This window comes from Ovis canadensis, chromosome 20, assembly GCF_042477335.2.
Source record: "Ovis canadensis isolate MfBH-ARS-UI-01 breed Bighorn chromosome 20, ARS-UI_OviCan_v2, whole genome shotgun sequence".
Lineage (NCBI taxonomy): Eukaryota > Metazoa > Chordata > Mammalia > Artiodactyla > Bovidae > Ovis > Ovis canadensis.
In genome coordinates, this window is record NC_091264.1 from 40,787,346 (window position 1) to 40,809,441 (window position 22,096).

Genomic DNA, 22,096 nt, shown 5'->3' on the forward strand with positions numbered 1-22,096 from the left:
GTTCTCCCTGTGATAGGTGATTTTTTATCTCAGAAGAGGTCCTGATTCAAGTTCAAGATTCTTGATTCAGTGTTTACAAATAACTTATTCAACTGAGTACAATAAAACTGAGAACCAGCCACATGTTTCTTGTAGCTGTCACAAAACTTACTAGAGCAAACATAATAAATAATAAGAGGGCTTTCCTTGTAGCTCACCTAGGAAAGAATCTACCTGCAACACAGGAGACCCCTGTTTGATTCCTGGGTTGGGAAGATTCCCTAGAGAAGCATTAGGCTATCCACTCCAGTATTTCCTGGGCTTCCCTGGTGGCTCAGGCAGTAAAGAATCTGCCTGCAATGTGGGAGACTTGGGTTTGATCCTTGGGTTGGGAAGATCCCCTGGAGGAGGTCATGGCAACCCACTCTAGTATTTTTGCCCAGTGAAACTCCATGGACAGAGAAGCCTGGTGGGCTACAGTTCATGGGGTCACAAAGAGTCAGACATGACTAAGTACAGCACAGCATTAAATAATAAGAGGTTAAATAAATTCTAAATGTACACAAAAGGTTGAAAGTGTAACTATATGAACTAATATTTCTAAAAATGTCTCTTCATTTAGAAAATTGACTGCATTTGCTTTCCTTCTTCTTCTTCTTCTTCTTTTTTTTTAACCATAGAATGTTCTCTGGACAAAACAGAGGCAATTTCAGCCACTATGGGTGAGTTTATTTTGTGTTCATGATGTGTATATGTGAATGTGTTTCAATGTATCTCAGTAGTGTTAACATTAATTTTGGATTCTTGAAAATATTTCACTTTTCTTCATATTTGTTTTCCATGGTATTTACATGAAACTCTCTGTTTTATTTTTTAGGTTATCTTCTGAAAAAAATCGGTAAATTTGTAATAACTCTTCACTCCAGTAACTTCCAGTGGCTTCTTCCACATAGTCTTGAACACTCTCTGCCCTTTTATCAATAGCCCATCCATTGGCCCACCATCACATGAATGTCCATTCATTTCCATCCAAGTTTTCGATGTTTGCTTCTTTCTTATCTTCTTTCCACTGATGTTTCCCTGTGTTACATCATTGCTCATTGCATCTTTTTTTCCATTTCCATCCTATCACATTGTCTTTCTTTGTTTCCCCAGGACTTGCCAAACTTGTATCATAATTTTCTGAGAGGAAGGGATTGGACTACCTGGCACATGGTTACCATGTAAATTTAGGACATTTACCAGTACTCAAGTCTAAGGGGCTATTAAGAAACTATTAATATTTTTCCAGTGCTTAAGGAAGGATAGGATTCCTAGCTTAATAAAGAAGTTTCTACCTACATTGTCCTGTCAAAGATTTTATAAAAATATGATGCAATCCACTGCTTAAGTGTGAAACTGAGTCACACTCTTTACTGTTCTTGAACATAATACAAAAAAATGTCCAGCTTTTAAAATATTTTGCAATAGTTTCTTGTCTTTCTTCCCATCTAAAGTATTCTTTATACTTTTACATTTTATTCATGCAATTATTATTTCTTCAAACTGTAGAAATAATTGAAGATTATCTTTTCAGTAATTAAGCAAGGATGTTATATCTTAGAAAATTGTCTAGTATATCTCAAAATTTAGGACCTTGTATGTGAATGACAAGAAAAGCTGTTGGCCTAGTATAATTCCTAATTTTTTTTCATAAAGCTCTTCAAATTAGTTTGATGTTCTCATTTTCTAATTATATGTTTAACTGTATCTTAGTTTAACATATTGGATGAAACTTGGAGCATCTCTTTTTAATTCATACGAATACTGCCCCAGCTCAAATTTCTGATAGAGGAGTACTTTAGCTATAAACTTCTGCATCATATTTATAGACCCATTTCATCTACATGAGCATATGTGTCTTTTATTATGAAAAACTTGGAAAGCCCAATTCAAGACCAAATATTGATTCAGTTTATCCGAGAGGAATTTTCACTTTACCTTGATTTCCTTTTGTATGGTAGTTCCTTTGCAGAAAAGGATGAGGGAACTTAAAACAGCATTGCCTTTCATGAGTCACATGACCTTTGGAACATTAGGTTCAAATTCTTAGAAAAGGGGAACCATTTTTGTTGAATGAATAAATAATGGAAACTAATCAAATTATTGTCTTCTTTTCCTCATATATGCCTTCATTTGGTTAAATGGTTATTTCTTTCTTTTATTTTTCAGATAAGGGTGAAAATGATAAATGTAAGTCCCATTAACGTTTCACACTTTTTATCTTGTCAAGTTTCATCTCTTTCTTTTAGTTCAATCTTCAACTCTCAGTGATATTCTTCCTCAACTGCAATGTAGATATAGCTTTACATCATTTTTTTTCTCATTTTATGATCATTTCAATTGAAATCTGCTTTCTTCATGGGTTATGCTGTGCTCCATTATTTTCTTTCCTTTGTGCCATCTATGCAATTTATGCAGACATTTTATTTTTGTAAAATGTATACAAATACTAATTTACCTATCAAACTTTGCAGTTTTTATGTTTCTGATCTGAAAGTTTTATCCATGATATTTTCATTTACTTATATAGAAGCTCCTTCACTCCCATGTAGTATTTCATTAACTGCCCTTTCATTTTGCTTTGTGAAAGTAAGCTTTACTGAGGAATGAGTTAAAATCAAAGTCTCACAAAATATAGTTATGCATTAATCAGTTGAGAAAAATGTTGTGAATAGAGACACCCATGAACCTGACCCTCATATCCTGCAAGGGCAGTAGTTCAAGATTGTGTAATTCAGTGTTTTGTGATTTCATATGGTAAAGCTCTATGCTAGGGCAGATGAGTATATATGTATATATATATATATATACACATACATATATACACATATATATATATTTAACAGCATACATCACTTAATTAAAGATGGAAAACTGAATAACAAAATAGTGCTTATACCAAAACAAATCATAAAGTTTTTATCAGATAATTACAAAAAAATTGTGTTTCTTAAGTCTTCTCAGTTCAGGAAATGTACTCCTTTCTCCTTTCTTTATTTATTGAATACTGAAAGGAAACTTTCAAATGCTGTATATATGTGTATGTATATATATGTGTATGTATATATCTGTGTATGTGTGTGTTTTTTGTATGTTTATCTGATCCTAATAATTTAAATTTACATACAATTTTCAATAAGTCTGAATTTTTTTCATGTTTCTTTCCAGTTAAATTTGCTTTGACTTTTCATTGTATTTTACATTCAAAATTTGGAAAAATAATGTTAAAATATCTTTAATATCCCTCTACTCCCAAAACACTTTAAAAAGCCTACTTTCCTGATGCCTTACAAAAATCCCAGCTTTTCATCAAAATGCAATCACGGACTTGCCATCTCCGGGATCTCTACCATTCTAAGGCAACAGTTTGGTTGTCGATATTTCCCATATTCTTTTCTTTCTGGTCTTTCTAAGCCTGAATAAAACCTGAAATCATTCTTTGTCACAAGTAAAGTTGAGGGTCATTATTACATTGCCTTAAGTTTCCATATATGCAAAAAACTCACATAAAGTTTTTTCCTGGAATTCTTTTATATCAAAAAAGTGTAATTTTACTTCATTCTTATTTACTTTTATTGACACAGTTATCAATTTGGCCAACTGCAATTACTTGTTTGTGGAAAGATTTTATATTGTTAGGAAAGTTGAAAAATAACACATATCTCAATCTTGGATATTTTATGCTAATAATGCCAAAAACTATTGTCCTGTGATGTTTTCAAATAACAACAACCAACCAAATTCTAATAGCCCAAGTGATGTCCAGTAAATCAAGAATCTATTTAAAGGAAAACTACTAGTAGTATTATTTCTGAAGTTATTCCTCAGGTCAGGACGATCACTCATTTTTCCTCTTTATTTGATTAATATGATCAGGACAAAAGGAAATTTTCAACAACTTGTGTACTTGTGTGTGCTTCCATACAAGTGTTTATGTATCTGTGCTTGTCTGTTTGTTGTTTAGCTGCTAAATTGTGTTTGTTTATATCCTATTACATTTAACATTGTATGTGATTAAATGACTAAATTGAATTCCTTTTTATTTCTGAGCCATGATATTTAAAATGATGTTTCCTTTTCCTTTTTCAGATGGTCTTCACAAACAAATAGGTAAGTTTCTCTCAGTTCAGTTCAGTTGCTCTGTCGTGTCCAACTCTTGCAACCCCTTGGGCTGCAACACACCAAGCTTCGCTGTCCATCACCAACTCCAGGAGCTTACTCAAACTCATGTACATCGAGTCAGTGATGTCATCCAATCATCTCATCCTCTGTCGTCCCCTTCTCCTCCTGCCTTCAATCTTTCCCAGCATCAGGGTCTTTTCCAATAGCCAGTTCTTCGCATCAGGTGGCCAAAGTACTGGAGTTTCAGCTTCAGCATCAGTCCTTCCAATGAACACCCAGGACTGACCTCCTTTACGATGGACTGGTTTGATCTTTTGCAGCCCAAGGAATTCTCAAGTCTTCTCCAACACCACAATTCAAAAGCATCAATTCTTCATTGCTCAGCTTTCTTTATGGTCCAAATCTCACATCCATACATGATGACTGGAAAAACCATAGCTTAACTAGATGGCCGTTTGTCTACAAAGTAATGTCTCTGCTTGTTAATAAGATGTCTAGGTTGGTCATAGCTTTTCTTCCAAGGAGCAAGCGTCTTTTAATTTCATGGCTGCAGTCACCATCTGCAGTGAGTTTGGAGCCCCAAACAATAAAGTCTGTCACTGTTTCCACTGTTTCCCTATCTATTTGCCATGAAGTGATAGAAATTATCTTTTCATTAATTAAACAAGTCTTCCCCATGACTTCTTAAGTATTTCACTCTGATTGGTGTGCATGCTTGCACTGTATTCTGATAAAGAACAGTACAGTGAAAGAAGGTCCAATGAAATATATATTATTGATATTTTTATCCCAGAAAAAAAAAATCCTTTTCTGCCTCTCTTAGCGTCATCTTCTATCTTTGTACTTTTGAATCAAGAGATGGCGGCGGGGTGGGGATGCAAAAAAGAATGTCACTGAGTGGCAAGATGTCTTCTCAAAAACATTGTTCCCAGTTTTAAAATACTTGACCCTTTGAAACTTGGAGTGAGCTCTAGAAGTATTTTATGTTTCTCTCATCTTCCCATTAGAATTTAGCCAAATGTTTGTGGATTTTTTTGCCCTACTGTACTTAGAGAGTCATTGAAAGCTTAACATTCTTCTCAAATAACATTTTTTCATGTAAATATTTTTTTTACAAGGGAGTGGAGTACAGGAGTAACATTACTGTATTTCAGTTCAGTTCATTTCAGTTCAGTTCGGCCACTCAGTTGTGTCCGACTCTTTGTGACCCCATGAATCACAGCATGCCAGGCCTCCCTGTCCATCACCAACTCCCGGAGTTCACTCAAACTCATGTCCATAGAGTTGGTGATGCCATCCAGCCATCTCATCCTCTGTCGTCCACTTCTCCTTCTGCCCCCATTCCCTCCAAGCATCAGGGTCTTTTCCAATGAGTCAAATCTATGCATCAGGTGGCCAAAGTATTGGAGTTTCAGCTTCAGCATCAGTCCTTCCAGTGAACACCCAGAAATGATCTCCTTTAGAATGGACTGTTGGATCTCCTTGCAATCCAAGGGACTCTCAAGAGTCTTCTCCAACATCACAGTTCAAAAGCATCAATTCTTTGGCCCTCAGCTTTCTTCACAGTCCAAGTCTCACATCCATACATGACCACTGGAAAAACCATAGCCTTGACTAGACAGGCCTTTGTTGGCAAAATAATATCTCTGCTTTTCAATATGCTGTCTAGGTTGGTCATAACTTTCCTTCCAAGGAGTAAGCGTCTTTTAATTTCATGGCTGCAGTCATGATCTGCAGTGATTTTGGAGCCCCCCAAAATAAAGTCTGACACTGTTTCCACTGTTTCCTATTTAGGTGACTCCATATAACATCTGGTTATAATATAGCTTGGGGCAAGTGCCTGCTTATACTTTTAGTGTCTTTAGTACTTTATTTTTCTTACTTACACCATGAGGGCTGTGGGGTTTTTTCCTTCTAATAACAGCTATGCTTTGTTGAAGAAGTAGTACAGATGCTATTTCTGGTGTTTTGGTTTGTTTTCTGTATTATAGTTGCTTTAGTATGCCTTGTTGGTTTATGCTCTACAGCATAGGGAATCAGTTATAAATATATATACATCCACTCCATTTTAGATTTCCTTCCCAGGGCATCAGGGAGCATTGAGTAGAGTTCCCTGTGCTATACAGTAGTTATAGTTATTATATATTATAGTTCTCACTAGCTATATATTTTATACATAATAGTGTATAAGTTTGTTCTCTACATCTCTGACTCTATTTCTGCTTTGCAAATATGCTCACCTGTACTACTTTTGTGTAATCCACATGCAAGTGATATTATATGATATTTGTTTTTCTAATTCTGACTTACTTCACTCTGTATGACAATCTCTAGGTCAATCCACAGCTAATATTAATCAATGAGAAAGGACAGAAAGTCCAGAGATAAATCCAGGCGTGTGGGATCTTAGTTTTCTGACCAGGGATCCAACTCGTGCCTCCTGCTGTGAAAGCACAGAGTCTGAACTACTGAATTGTCAGGGAAATCTCCCTAATAATATCTTAAATAGCACTCTTGTGTTTGAATTGTGTTTGCATTTGATTCTAAAAAAACAGGCAATACAGTCCCTATATGAGTGTTGCTTATCGCAGGGGAAGACCTGACCTAGCTCCTCCCATGCTGTCATTTCCAGTCTTGTTTCTTTGACACTGAAGAGGTAAATGGAAGTCAAAAGAAAAAAAAAAGTTCCTCTGACTTCTGAGAAGACTATCGAGGCTTCATTGAAAATGGTGCCAATTCTCAAAAATTTGGTCAGATTGAGCCACACTGAGAAAAATGGAAGTTCTTCAAACGATTGTTCCTTTCCTTTCCTGTCATTGCACCTTCATTATGAATTAATTTTGAGTTCTTTCCCTTAATATTTTATCAATAAATGTGAAGAGAAAAATCCCAAGTCCCTCTGATGTATTTCCCTAGTTTCACCTTTTTCTTGTACCATTGTCTTCATTTAGGCATTCATTGATAGAAACATACATAAAACATATTGCAAATAAAGATGATGTGAATAGATGCATCCAATAACCTAATTCTATATTTACTGCTAGGAGCAAAGGCTTAAGATTCTTGATTTTGTGTTTATGATGAACTTAAATGACTAAGCTACAATAAAACTGAGAGCTGACTATGTATTTTCAGTAGCTGTCAAGAAACTTATTAGAACAAACGTACTGAATAATAAGAGTCTAAATAAAGTCAAAAGGTGCACAAAAATTTTGAAAGTGTAAATACCTGAACTAATATTTCTAAACATCTTTCTTCATTTAGAAAATTGACTGTGCTTGCCTTTTTTAAAAATAGAATGTTCTATGTTTGAAAGACACCAGCTTTCAGCCACTATTGTTTAGTCTGTTTCGCGTCCATGATGTGCAAACCTGCACGCGTTTATATGTATACAGATACAGTTAACATCAGTTTCAGGTTCTTCAAAACATTTTATTTGTCTTCACGTTTGTTTTCCAGTATATTCACATGATGCTTTCCACTTTGTTTTTAGGTGACCTTCTGAAAAATCTTGGTAAGTGTGTAACAACTCTTCACTTTAGTAACTCTTCCAGTGACTGCTTCCACACTGTATTGAACATTCCCTGTCCTTCTATCATTATGCCATACATTGGTTCACTTTTCACGTGGATGGCCATTCACTTCTGTCCAGTTTTTGGATATGATCCTTTCTTATTTCACCATTTCCATTGTTTGTCCCCCCCCCCCCCATGTTCCATCATTACTCATTGCATCTTTTCTACCTTTCCTTCTTATCACATTGGCTTTGTCTGTTCTCCAGAGACTTCCCAAATGGTATCAGGATTTTCTGAGATGAAGGGACTGAACTCATCAGCACATGGTTACCATGCTCTCTTTGTTTTCTGGGAAATGTCAGTTAATTTAGGACATTTACAAGTACCCAAGTTGAAGGGCATGATTACTCTGTTAATGCTTCCCAATGCTTAAGAGAAAGAGGATTCTCAGTTTAAAAATGAAGATTCTCCCTCCATTGTGCTGTCAAAGATCTCATAAAATCTGATGCCATCCACTGGATAATGTGAGATTGAGCCTCACTCTTTTGCTGTTCTTGAACAAATTACTCAAATGTTCCAGTTCTACAAATATTTTACAATATTTTCTTGTCTTTTTCTTGTCTGTGTATTATTTATACTTTGAAATTTTTATCAATGCTATTATTATTTCTGCCAACTGCAATGCCTTTTCAATAATTAAACAATATATTGTATCTTAAGAAAAAATCATGTATATTTCAATATTCAGAACTATATATATAAATGAAAAGGGAACTATTGTACTAGAATAATTCCAATTTTTTTTCACAAATCACTTCAAATTTCAAAGTTTAGCATCCTCCTTTTCTTCTTGATATTTTCCAATGGCATCTTTACTGGCTAAATCTCAGGGGCATATCCCTTAAAGGCATTTGGCAGGCTTCAAATGAAAACAGCTGCAGATTAATTTTCTGACAGAGGGGTACTTTAACTATTCACATTTACATCATACTTATAGTACAATTTCATCAATGTGATATGTATGTCTTTTTTTATGAAAAAGGTGGAAAGCCAATTTCAACGCCAAATATTGACTCAGTTTATCCCAGAAGAATTCCCACTTTACCATGATTTACTTTTGTATGGTAATTCTTTTGCAGAAAAGGGTGAGAGAACTTAAAACAGCATTGCCTCTTATGAGTTACATGGCCTTTGAGATGTTAGGTTCAAATTCTTAGAAAGTGGCTTCATTTATACTGAATGAATAAATAATGGAAAGGAATCAAATTATTGTCTTTTCCTTCTTATGTTGTGCCTTCGTCTGGTTTGCATGGTTATTTCTTTCTTTTATTTTTAAGATAAAGTTGAACAGGATAAATGTAATTTCCATTTAATGTTTCATCTCTTTCCTGACTTTTCTTCAAGTCTCAGTGAGCATCTTCCTCCATTGCAATGTACATACCATATAGCTTTACATCATTTTTTAATCTCATTTTATGACTACTTTAATTGAAGTCTGTCCTCTTCATGGGTTATTCAATGTTTCATTACTTTTCCTTTGATTTGTCCCATCTGTGCAATTTACACAGATGTTTCCTATTTTAAAATATATTCAAGTATGACATTACCTGCAGAGTTTTGCAATTTAAAAATTTCTATTCTGAAAGTTTTATCCAAGATTTTTCATTCATTTGATTTAGAAACCCATTTACCGCCATTTAGTTTTTTATTAACCACTTTTTCATTTTACTTTGTAAAAGTAAGTTTCATTGAGGAATGAGTTAAATTCAAAGTTTCATAAAATACAGTTATTCATTAAGCAGTTGAGAAAATTGTGAAAAGAGGCACCCATGAAACTGACACTGATGTCCTACCAGAGCAGTAGCTCAGGATTCTGTAATTCAGTGTTTGGTGATTTCATATGGCAAAGCTACCACTCTCGGACAGTTGAGTAAATGTATTTAACAGCACACAGATCTCTTATTAAAGACAAAAATCTGAGTAACAAAAGAGTATATACTGCCAAAAGGAATCATAAAAGCTTTATCAAGTAATTACCAAAGGGAATTTTCACATACTGCACCCTGTATGTGTTGGTATAAGTGTGTGTGGTTTTTGAGTGTTTATTTGCATCCTGATAATTTAAATCTGCATACAACTTTCAACAAATCTGAATTTTCATGTTTCTTTCCAGTGAAATTTATATTGATTTTTCATTGTATTTTACAGAAAATACTCCAAAAAAAGATGGTAAAGTATCTTTGATATCCCTCTACTCTCAAAACATTTTAAAAGGCCTACTTTCCTGATGTCGTGTACAAATCTCAGCTTTCATCGATATGCCTTCATTGGTTTCCACTCACCAGGATCTCTACCATTCTAAGGCAATATTTGTCTTGTCAACTTCTCTCATACTCCTCCTTTTTCTGGTCTTTCAATGCCTGAATAAAACCTGAAATCATTCACTGGTCAAGTGCAAAGTTGAGGGTCCTTCTTACACTGGCTAAAGTCTAATAATCCCAGGTGTGCAAATACTCACATTTTTTTTTTCCTGGAAATTTTTATATCCAAAGAGAGTAATTTAATTTCATTCTTATTTACTTGTATTAACGCAATTGTCAATTTAGCCATATTTCAGCTATTTTGGAAAGATTTTAAATTTTTAAGAATGATAAAGAAAAGCACTTATCTCAGATCTGAATATTTTAGGTGAATGTCACCATAAATTATTGTCCTGCAATTCCTCTATAAGTTATTTTTTGATAAAACAGTTTATTTATTAAAATTTTAATATCTTATCTTTTAATGGCATTTTTCAGTATACTTTTGTTTTCAGGGAAATCAAATTTATCTCTATATTTCATGCATCAAAGGCTAGGTAGTCATTGCTACAGATATTGTTTTGAACAAATGGGTGACTTTTTCTCTGGTTCCTCATCTCTTTTTAACTAATTCTGTCAGCATGGGTGCATGTTAATGTTTTTCCTGATAAGATGATTAAGATGAGATGAACTTCATTTTGACATGTGCTAATCTAGCAATTCACCACAAAGTTATGCCTTCATTTTTAACATAATATGAATGTAGTTTACCAAGAACCAAACACTGCATTTTCTCTAAAGCGGTTCAGTATTCTCTAACTTATTGTTTGTAGGTATTTATACACCAGAACTACAACAAATATGAGATGTGATTATTTATATTTAACAACAACCAATAAATTTATTAAAGCTAGCCAACCAAATTAATAATCACTCAAGTGAGTCTAATAAATCAATAACTTATATAAGGGAAACCGCTAGTTGTATCATTCCTGAAACTCTTCCTCAAGTCAGGAAGATCACTCCTTTCCCTTTTATTAGTTTTTGATCAGTATTGTCAGGACATAAGGAAGCTTTCAGCTACCTTGCTACATGTGTGTGTGTCTGCACATGTGTGTATGTATCAGTGTTGGTCTATATCCTGTATAGACCATTGTATGTGAATATTCCGCTCAATTTGAAATTTTTGTGTTTCTGTGGCATGATTTTTACAGTAGTTTTCTGTTTTTATTTTTCAGATGACCTTCAGAAAAAATTTGGTAAATATATCTGACAGCATTAATATTCCAAAAGATGTTAAATTATCCATTCTTAGCAATTTGAATATTTTCTCTTGGCTTGCCATCTGTTGGCTTGCTTACCTTTTTCCTGGATCTCTACTCTAACTTCCCAAATTATTTGTTTAGGAACTCCACACATATTAAATTCTCTCCAATTTTATGACCCTATAGCTGATTCTCTCCCTATGCTTCCTCTTTCATTTCCTATATTCCTTCCCTCTAAATATTGTCCCAGTTTATCATTCAGAGTTTTGCTAGTTTCATTACAAATTTTGTGAGATGAAGAAAATGGGACTGATTAAGACATGGTTACATTTTATATTTATTACTCAGAGCACTTCCATTGACATGGAAAGTCTGTCATGTTTTCAAAGTTCAAGGGGTCATTGATATGCCATTGATACCTCCCCAAACTTTACGAGGTAAGACAAGACTCTGTATTCACTGAGCAAAGTTTTTCCAACACTTATCCTTTCAAAGACTGTGTAAATTCGGGTGTAATTCACTGGACTAGTGTGGGCTTTAGACTCATTCTTCCAATGCCTTTGACCATTTATCAAAATCTTCTCTCAGGTGCACAAATAATTTTCTGGGATTATTTTCTCTCACATCATAGTAATTTTACTGTCTTTCTCTTGCATTTTATTGACATAATTTTTAACTTGTCAAACTGCAATAACTTCCAGGGTTTGTATTGTATATTGAGCAAAGTTCATTTATAACACATTTCTCCATCTTGAAATTTTATGTGAATGACATGAGAGGCTAGAGTCCTAAGATGCTCCAAAATATTTGTTCAAATAAACACTAATATGACCATTACAAATTTAATATCCTTCCATTTGTAGTGACTTTTTTTTTTAATGTGGTAGATTTTTTTTTAACTTTACTATACTGTATTGGTTTTGCCATACATTGACATGAATCTACCACAGGTGTACATGAGTTCCCAACCCTGAACCCCATTCCCACCACCCTCCCCATATCATCTCTCTGGGTCATCCCAGTGCACCAGCCCCAACCATCCTGTATCCTGTATAGAACCTAGACTAGCGATTCATTTCTTACATGATAGTATACATGTTTCAATGCCATTCTCCCAAATCATCCCACCCTTTCCGTCTCCCACAGAGTCCAAAAGTCTGTTCTTTACATCTGTGTCTCTTTTGCTGTCTCGCATGCAGGGTTATCATTACCATCTTTCTAAATTCCATATATATGTGTTAGTATACTGTATTGGTGTTTTTCTTTCTGGCTTACTTCACTCTGTATAATAGGCTCCAGTTTCATCCACCTCATTAGAACTGATTCAAATGTATTCTTTTTAATGGCTGAGTAATACTCCATTGTGTATATGTACCACTGCTTTCTTATCCATTCATCTGCTGATGGACATCTAGGTTGCTTCCATGTCCTGGCTATTATAGACAGTACTGCGATGAACATTGGGGTACACTTGTCTCTTTCAAGTCTGGTTTCCTTGGTGTGTATGCCCAGGAGTGGGATTGCTGGGTCATAAGGCAGTTCTATTTGTAGTTTTTTAAGGAATCTCCACACTGTTCTCCATAGTGGCTGTACTAGTTTGCATTCCCACCAACAGTGTAAGAGGGTTCCCTTTTCTCCACACCCTCTCCAGCATTTATTGCTTGTAGACTTTTGGATAGCAACCATTCTGACTGGTGTGAAATGGTACCTCATTGTGGTCTTGATTTGCATTTCTCTGATAATGAGTGATGTTGAGCATCTTTTCATGTGTTTGTTAGCCATTTGTATGTTTTGTTTGGAGAAGTGCCTATGATATTTTCAATCAATACAGTTTGAGTCAAAGTAGTGAATGCACTTCTTTTATGCATGAAGTATTCCTCATATGAACACTGCTTCTGATGGAGTTTTAGCTAGATGGGTACTTTTTTGTGGGCTTCCTCATGACTCCTTAAGTATCTGACTCCTATATGTGTACATGCTTGCATTGTATTCTAGAAAAGAATAGTTTACAGTGAAAGAAGTTTCAATGGAATGTATATGAACAACATTTATTCCCAGGAGAAGTCCTTTTCTACCTCTTTTTATAGTATCCTTGTTCTATCTTTGTACTTTTGAATCAAGAGGTGATGGTAGCAGGGGAGGATACAATAAAACATGGCTCTGGGGGGGCAAGATGTCCTTAGAAAACTTTGCTCCCAGTTCTAAAAGTACTTCTTATTTTGAAACTTGGAGGAAACTATAGAAGCACTCCACATTCTTATCATCTTCCCATGAGAATGTAGCCAAATGTTCATGGATTTTTTCCTCTACTATACTTATGGAATTACTGAAAGCATAACATTCTCCTTCTCAATAATATTTTTTCATTTAAATTTTTTTTTTTACAAAGAAAGTGGAATATAGGGATTACTTTAAAGTATTTTAGCAGGCCTCATGTAACAACTGGTACACATATAGCTTGGGACAGTGAATTTTTTTTTTTTTTGCTTCCTCATAAATTCTTAAATAACTTTCTTATGAGTTGTGTAGACAACTGATTCTGAAAAAACTGGAAAGTAATGCAGTACCCATGATAGGTATTGTTTATCCCAGAGGAGGTTCTGCCTCCTACTATAGTGTCATTTTCATTATGTCTTTTGCACCAAGGGGTGAATGAAAGTTAAAAATGTTTTCTCTGATTTTTGAGATGACCATTAAGTCTTTTCTGTGAATGGTGCCAGTTCTCAGAAAATGTGAGTCAGACTGTGCCACAGTGTAAAGGATGAAAAATTTTCAAATATTTGCTCTTTTCCTTTCCTGCCCTGATACCTTCATTTTGAATGTGTTTTAAGATCTTTCCCTTTTTATGATATCAGTAAGTTTGAAGGGAAAAATCCCAAGTCCTATAGATCTAGTCAAAGTTTAGATAAACATCTCGTTTGTCAAACATATTCATATTTCATGTTTTTCTCACTGTCTAGTCTCTCTGACTGGAATTTGACAGCTTTATTTTTCATTCTGCTTCTGCCATTGTAACTCTGAGATTTGTCCTGTGTTTTCAACTGTCATAAAACTCCCTTCAGTCATAAAATTTTAATTAATCATATACCTCTGAATTGGCATTTTCACTGACTGATGTGAAAGTTTTTCAACATGTGTAAACACTACACATGTAGTGAAAACAAGGAAACACTTGTGTTTACAACACTAGTCATGTGAATTAGAACTTTATTTAAATTGACTATATCGTTTCCTTCCTGTCATGTGATTTAATTAAGATAAACTTCATTTAGGCATTAATTGAAATAGAAACACACATAAAACTTGGTAATAAATTAATGTTGTGGAGATGTTGTGAATAGAGGCACCCAGAAAACTAATTCATTTTCTGCTGGGAGCAGTGGCTCAATATCCTGGATCCAGTGTTTATGGCTGTGATACAACAGAGCTAAAATAAAACTGAGAACAGGTCACATAGTTTTAATAACCTTCAAGAAACTTATTTGAGAAGCATAGTGACTAATAAGAGCCCAAATAAAATTAAAAAGTACACAAAGCTTTGAAAATGTAACTACTTGAACTAATATTTCTAAAAAATCTCTCTTCATTTAAAATTGACTGTATTTCCCTTTTTATTCTTTCTTTCTTTCTTTTTTTTTAAATCAAATGATCTCTGGATAAAACAGAAGAGATTTCAGCCACTATTGGTGAGTTTATTTTGTGATCATGTATACATGTGAATGTGTTTCAGTGCATCTAGATAGCATTAACATTACTTTTGGACTCTTCAAAATATTTTATTTTTATTCATGTTTGTTTTCCATGGTATTTACATGAAACTTTCCATTTTATTTCCAGGTGATATTCTGAAAAAACTTGGTAAGTTTCTAACAACTCTTCGCTCCAGTAATTCTTCCAGTGACTGCTTCCACGTCGTCTTGAATATTCCCTGCCCTTTTCTCATTACGCCCTCCACTGGCTCACTTTTCACCTGGCTGTCCATTCTTCTCTATCCAATTTTTGGATGTGACCCTCTTTCTCATTTCATTCCTTCTATTGTTGTTCCCTATGTTCCATCATTGCTCATAGCATCTTTTTTCCCTTTCCTTCTTATAACATTGGTATTGTCTGTCTCTCTGAGACTTGTCATATTTGTATCATGATTTTCTGAGATGAAGAGATTGAACTAACCAGCAAATGCTTACCATTCTCTATTTGTTTTCTGAGAAATATCAGATCATTTAGAAGCTTTATAAGTATCCAAAATCAAGGGGCCTTTATTAAACTATTAATACTTTTCCAGTCTTAAGAGATGAGAAAACTCCCAATTTGATAATGAAGTTTCTCCCTCCATTGTCCTGTTAAACATCTTATAAACTCTATGCAATCCACTAGATAAGTGTGGTAAATAGTTTACTATTTTACTGTTCTTGAATATATTACTCAAATGTTCAGGTTTAAGGTTTATTTTATAATATTTCCCCTGTCATTTTCCCATATATTATTCTTTATTCTTTTCTATTTTTTCATACAATTATTATTTCTGCAAACTGCAGTGCCTTTTCAATAATTAAACAAGATGGTTATATCTTGAGGAAAATTGATAAATGGTATATCTCAATTTTCAGAACTTTTTATGTGAATGAAAAGGAAAACTGTTGTCCTAGGATGTTTCCAAAATTGTTCTTCATAAAGCACTTCAAATTTCAAAGCATAATATCTTCCTTTTCTAATGACCTTTTCAATTACCTCGTGGTTTACAGACGGGCTAGAACTTGCGAACATATACTTTTAAGGCATTTAGCAGGCTTCATATGAATACAGCCACAGATCAAATTTCTGACAGAGGAATACTTTCATTATATACTTTTGAATCACATTTACAATACCTATTTCATATATTTGTTATGGGCTTAAATAAAAAGCTGGAAAGCCTAATCCAAGACCAAATATTGATTCAGTTTTCCCCAAAGGAAGTTTTCATGTGGTAATTCCTTTGCAGAAAAGGATGAGGGAACTTTAAACAGCATTGCCTCTCTTGAGTTACATGGCCTTTGGAACATGAGTTTCTAATTCTTACAGAAGTGGGATCACTTTATTGAATGAATAAATAATGGAAAGAAATTAAATTATTGTCATCTTTTCCTCACATTGTGCTTTCATTTGGTTTGACTGGTTATCTCTTCCTTTTATTTTTCAGATAAGGGTGAACAGGATAGAGGCAAGTCCTAATAATATTTCACACTTGGTACCTTGTAATGTTTCATCTCTTTCTTTGACTTTGGTCTTCAAATCTCAGTGGTCATCTTCCTCCACTGCAATGTAGATATGAATTTACATCATTTTTCTCTCATTTTATGATTATTTCAACTGAAGGTTTTACTCTTCATGGGTTATTCAGTGCTCCATTCCTTTTGCTTTAATTTGTCCCATCTGTACAATTTATGCAGATATTTGCTCTTTGTAAAGTGTATACAAATATGAACTTAAATATGCAAATATGAACTTTGCAATTCTTAAGTTTCTGATCTGAAAGTTTAGTTCTTTGTGTTTCTTTTCAATGAAAATTGCATTGATTTTTTCATTGTATTTCACAGACGAAATTCAGAAAAACTATTATAAAGTATCTTTGACATCCCTGTACTCCCAAAACACTTTAAAATGCCTGTTTTCCTGATGTTTCAAAAATATTCCACCTTTTCATCAATATGTCATCATTGGTTTGCACTCTACAGTATTTCTACCATTCTAAGGCAATATTTTGCATGTCACCTTCTCCCATATCCTTCTCTTTTCTGGTCTTTGAAACCCTGAATAAAATCTGAAATGATTCATTGATGAAGGTCATCCTTACACTGCCTTAAAATCTGAAAGTAGTACCCAGATTTTCCTTTTTTCCTGAACCAGAGAGTAATTTTCATTCTTACTTTTATTAACACAGTTGTTAATATGGGACAACTGCAATTACTTCAGCTATTTGTGAAAAGATTTTATATTGTTAGAAATGTTTAAAAATAGTACATATTTCTAACTTGAATATTTTATGTGAGTGAAATCATAATCTCTGTTCTGTAATGTTCCATAAGATTTTTTTCCATAAAACACAAAATTATTCATTAAAATTTAATATCTTATTTTTTCCTAAGGACTTTTTTCAGTATACATTTGTTTTCAGAGGAAATTTATCTCTTTGATGCATGCAGCAGAGTTCATGTAGTTATTGCTGCAGATAATGTTTTGAACATCTGGGTGATTTTTTTCTCTTTGGTTCCTCATCTCTTCTTAACAAATTCTGTTTGCATGGGTTCATATTTACATTTCTTTGAAAAGGTGATTGAAATAAGATGAGCTTTTTGGAATGAACTAAAATAGCAGTTCACCAAAAATAAAGTTATATCATCATTGCATAAGAAAATGTTAATAGTGGTTCCTAAGAACAAATCCTGCATTTTTCTAGAAGTAGTTCAGTACACTCGAATTCACTCCTTGTGAATATTTTATGTGAGATGATGATTTATATTTAGTAGTGGCAAAAGACTTTATTAAAGGTAACCAATCAAATCATAACAGCCCAAGTAATGTCCATATAATTCAATAACATTTTCAAAAGGTAATCACCACTATCAATACACCTGAAATTTTTCCTCAAGTCAACAAGATTCTTTCTTTCCCTCATTTAATTTTTGATCAGCACCAAAGAAAGCTGTCAGCTACTTTGGCACATTGTATATGCCGGCGTATATTTGTGTGTGTGTGTTTGTTTAAATCCTACTAAAATTGTACTACTACAATCGTACTACTACAATCCTACTATAATTGTATGTAAATTTTCATTAAATGTAGTTTCCCTTGACCTTTCATCCTATTAAACTTACCTGTTTTTTCTCTTAATTTTTCAGATGTTCTTTGGGAAAAAATAGGTAAATATCCCTGAAGACATTTTTGTTCCAATAATCTTTAAACAACCACATTTTTGGTTCTTTTATCATTCTCTCTCTCTCTTTTTTTTTTTTTTTTTTTTTCTATATGCCATCTTTTGACTCGGGGCTTCCCTGATAGCTCAAATGGTAAACAATCTGCCTGGAATGCAAAAGACCCAGGTTAGATCACTGGGTAGGGAATATCCCCTGGAGGAGGAAATGGTATCCCACCCCAGTATTCTTGCCTGGAAAATCCCATGGACAGAGGAACCTGGTGGGCTACAGCCCATAGAGTCACAAAAGAGTTGGACATGACTGAGCAACTAACACTTTAATTTTCACTTCATCTTTTGGCTCACACTGTATCTCATTATCTACTCTTTTCTCCTCAATGTTTTGTTTATGGACTTCTCTCATATTAAATTCTCTCCATCTATTAGCCTAGACCTGTGTAAGTCTTTCTCAGTACATCCTATCTCATTTCCCATGTTCCTTCCCTATAAACACTGTCTTATTCTGTCATCCAGAGCCTTCTCAGTTTCACTATTAATTTTGTGAGTGGAAGGGGATGAGACTGAGGTGCACATTGGTTACATTCTATATTCATTTTCTGGTACACTTTCAATAACTTAGGCTTTCTGTCATGTATTAAAAGTTCAGGTGGCCATTAACATACCATGGATACCTCCCAAGCTTAGTGAATTTTCTCCAATTCTTGTCCTTTCAAAGACTATGTAAATTCAGGTGTCACTCATAGATACAGTGTGGACTTTAGGCTTACATCCAAAGCCCTTGATCATTCACTAGTCTTCTGTCAGGTATTTTGCATACCCATTCCTAGGTTTATTTTCCCTCATACCACAGTAATTTTTCCATCTTTCTCTTGCATTTTATTGATATAATTACTGATGTGACAAGCAGCAATAATTTTGAAGTGTTTGTATAAGGACTCTGTATACTGGGCAAGATTGTTAACAACATATTTTTCCATTTTGAAGTTTTATGTGAATGACATGAGAAGCTAGACTTCTAGGATACTCCTAAATGTTTTTTTAATGAAACGCTAATATAACCATTAAAAGTTTAACATTCTTCCTTTTATAATGATGTTTTTCAGCTATATTTTTGGTTACAGTTTCAATGTAAGTAGGAAATACACGTCTTTAATGCATGAATCATGCTTCATGGGACTACTGCCACTGATGGAGTTTTAGCTAGATGGGTGCTTTTTTTAGAGGTTTCCTCATGACTTTCTAAGTACCTTAAGTACTCATGTATGTGTGCATGTTTGGATTGTATTCTGACAAAAAGAGAAGGTCCGATGAAATACATATGACTTATGTTGCTTATATCAGAAGTCTTATTCTATTGCACAGTGTCATTTTCCATCTTTATAACTTTTGCATCAAGTGATGTGTGTGTGTGTGATATACCATTGCTCCTATTTGACAAGATGTCCTTCAGAAATCTTTGCTTCCAATTTAAAAAATATTGGTCACTTTGAAACTTGAAGTAAACTGTAAAAGGATTACAAACTTCTGTTCTCCTTGTATCAGATATAGGCAGTTTTTTAAAATGGTATTTATAGTTGTTTTATTTTTGCTTATATCACCCTAATATTCATTTTAAACTTAACATCCTTCTTTTCCAGTGAAAAATTTAAAGTACAATTCTGTTTTCAAAGGAGGTGATGATATTTCAGAATATATTTCTTTAAAGCATGTATTAGGATTCATTGCTATTGCTACACATTTTTGAAAAATGAACGCTTTTTCTCTTTCTTTCCTCATCTCTTTAAAAAAATTTTTTATTGGAGTATAATTCCTTTACAATATTGTGTTAGTTTCTCATGTACAGCATAATGAATCAGCTATATGTACATACATTTACTCACTTTTGATTTCCTTCCTATTTAGGTCACCACAGAGCTTTGAGTAGAGTTTCTTCTGCTATAGAGTAGGTTTCTATTATCTATGGGAGCTTAGTTTAGCTCAGTTCAGTTCAGCTCATTTCAGTTGCTCAGTCGTGTCCGACTCTTTGTGACCCCATGAATCGCAGCACGCCAGGCCTCCCTGTCCATCACCAACTCCCGGAGTTCACTCAGACTCGCATCCATTGAGTCAGTGATGCCATCCAGCCATCTCATCTTCGGTCGTCCCCTTCTCCACCTGCCCCCAATCCCTCCCAGCATCAAAGTCTTTTCCAATGAGTCAACTCTTGGCATGAGGTGGCCAAAGTACTGGAGTTTCAGCTTTAGCATCATTCCTTCCAAAGAAATCCCAGGATTGATCTCCTTCAGAATGAACTGGTTGGATCTCCTTGCAATCCAAGGGACTCTCAAGAGTCTTCTCCAAAACCACAGTTCAAAGCATCAATTCTTCGGCGCTCAACCTTCTTCACAGTCCTACTCTCACATCCATACATGACTACTGGAAAAACCATAGCCTTGAGTAGATGGACCTTAGTCGGCAAAGTAATGTCTCTGCTTTTGAATATGCTATCTAGGTTGGTCATAACTTTTCTTCCAAGGAGTAAGCGTCTTTTAATTTAATGGCTGCAGTCACCATCTGCAGTGATTTTAGAGCCCCCAAAAATAAAGTCTGACACTGTTTCCACTGTTTCTCAATCTATTACCCACGGAGTGATGGGACCGGATGCCATGATCTTGTTTTCTGAATGTTGAGCTTTAAGCCAACTTTTTCACTCTCCTTTCTCACTTTCATCAAGAGGCTTTTTAGTTCCTCTTCACTTTCTGCCATAAGGGTGGTGTCATCTGCATATCTGAGGTTATTGATATTTCTCCCAGCAATCTTGATTCCAGCTTGTGCTTCTTCAGCCCAGCGTTTCTCATGATGTACTCTGCATAGAAGTTAAATAAGCAGGGTGACAATATACAGCCTTGACATACTCCTTTCCCTATTTGGAACCAGTCTGTTGTTCCATGTCCAGTTCTAACTGTTACTTCCTGGCCTGCATACAGATTTCTCAAGAGGCAGGTCAGGTGATCTGGTATTGCCATCTCTTTCAGAATTTTCCACAGTTGATTGTGATCCACACAGTCAAAGCTTTGGCATAGTCAATAAAGCAGAAATAGATGTTTTTCTGGAACTCTCTTGCTTTTTCCATGATCCAGCAGATGTTGGCTATATGATCTCTGGTTCCTCTGCCTTTTCTAAAACCAGCTTGAACATCTGGAAGTTCACAGTTCATGTATTGCTGAAGCCTGGCTCGGAGAATTTTGAGCATTACTTCACTAGCATGGGAGATGCGTGCAATTGTGCCGTAGTTTGAGCATTCTTTGGCATTGCCTTTCCTTGAGATTGGAACGAAAACTGACCTTTTCCAGTCCTGTGGCCACTGCTGAGTTTTCCAAATTTGCTGGCATATTGAGTATAGCACTTTCACAGCATCATCTTTAAGATTTGAAATAGCTCCACTGGAATTCCATCACCTCCACTAGCTTTGTTTGTAGTGATGCTTTCTAAGGCCCACTTGACTTCACATTCCAAGATGTCTGGCTCTAGATGAGCGATTACACCATCGGGATTATCGGGGTCATGAAGATCCTTTTTGTACAGATTCTGTGTATTCTTGCCATCTCTTCTTAATATCTTCTGCATCTGTTAGGGCCATACCATTTCTGTCCTTTATCGAGCCCATCTTTGCATGAAATGTTCCCTTGGTATCTCTAATCTTCTTCAAGAGATCTCTAGTCTTTCCCATCTGTTGTTTTCCTCTATTTCTTTGCACTGATCACTGAAGAAGGCTTTCTTATCTCTTCTTGCTATTCTTTGGAACTCTGCATTCACATGCTTATGTCTTTCCTTTCTCCTTTGCTTTTCGCCTCTCTTCTTTTCACAGCTATTTGTAAGGCCTCCCCAGACAGCCATTTTGCTTTTTTGCATTCTTTTCCATGGGGATGGTCTTGATCCCTGTCTCCTGTGCAATGTCATGAACCTCTGTCCATAGTTCAT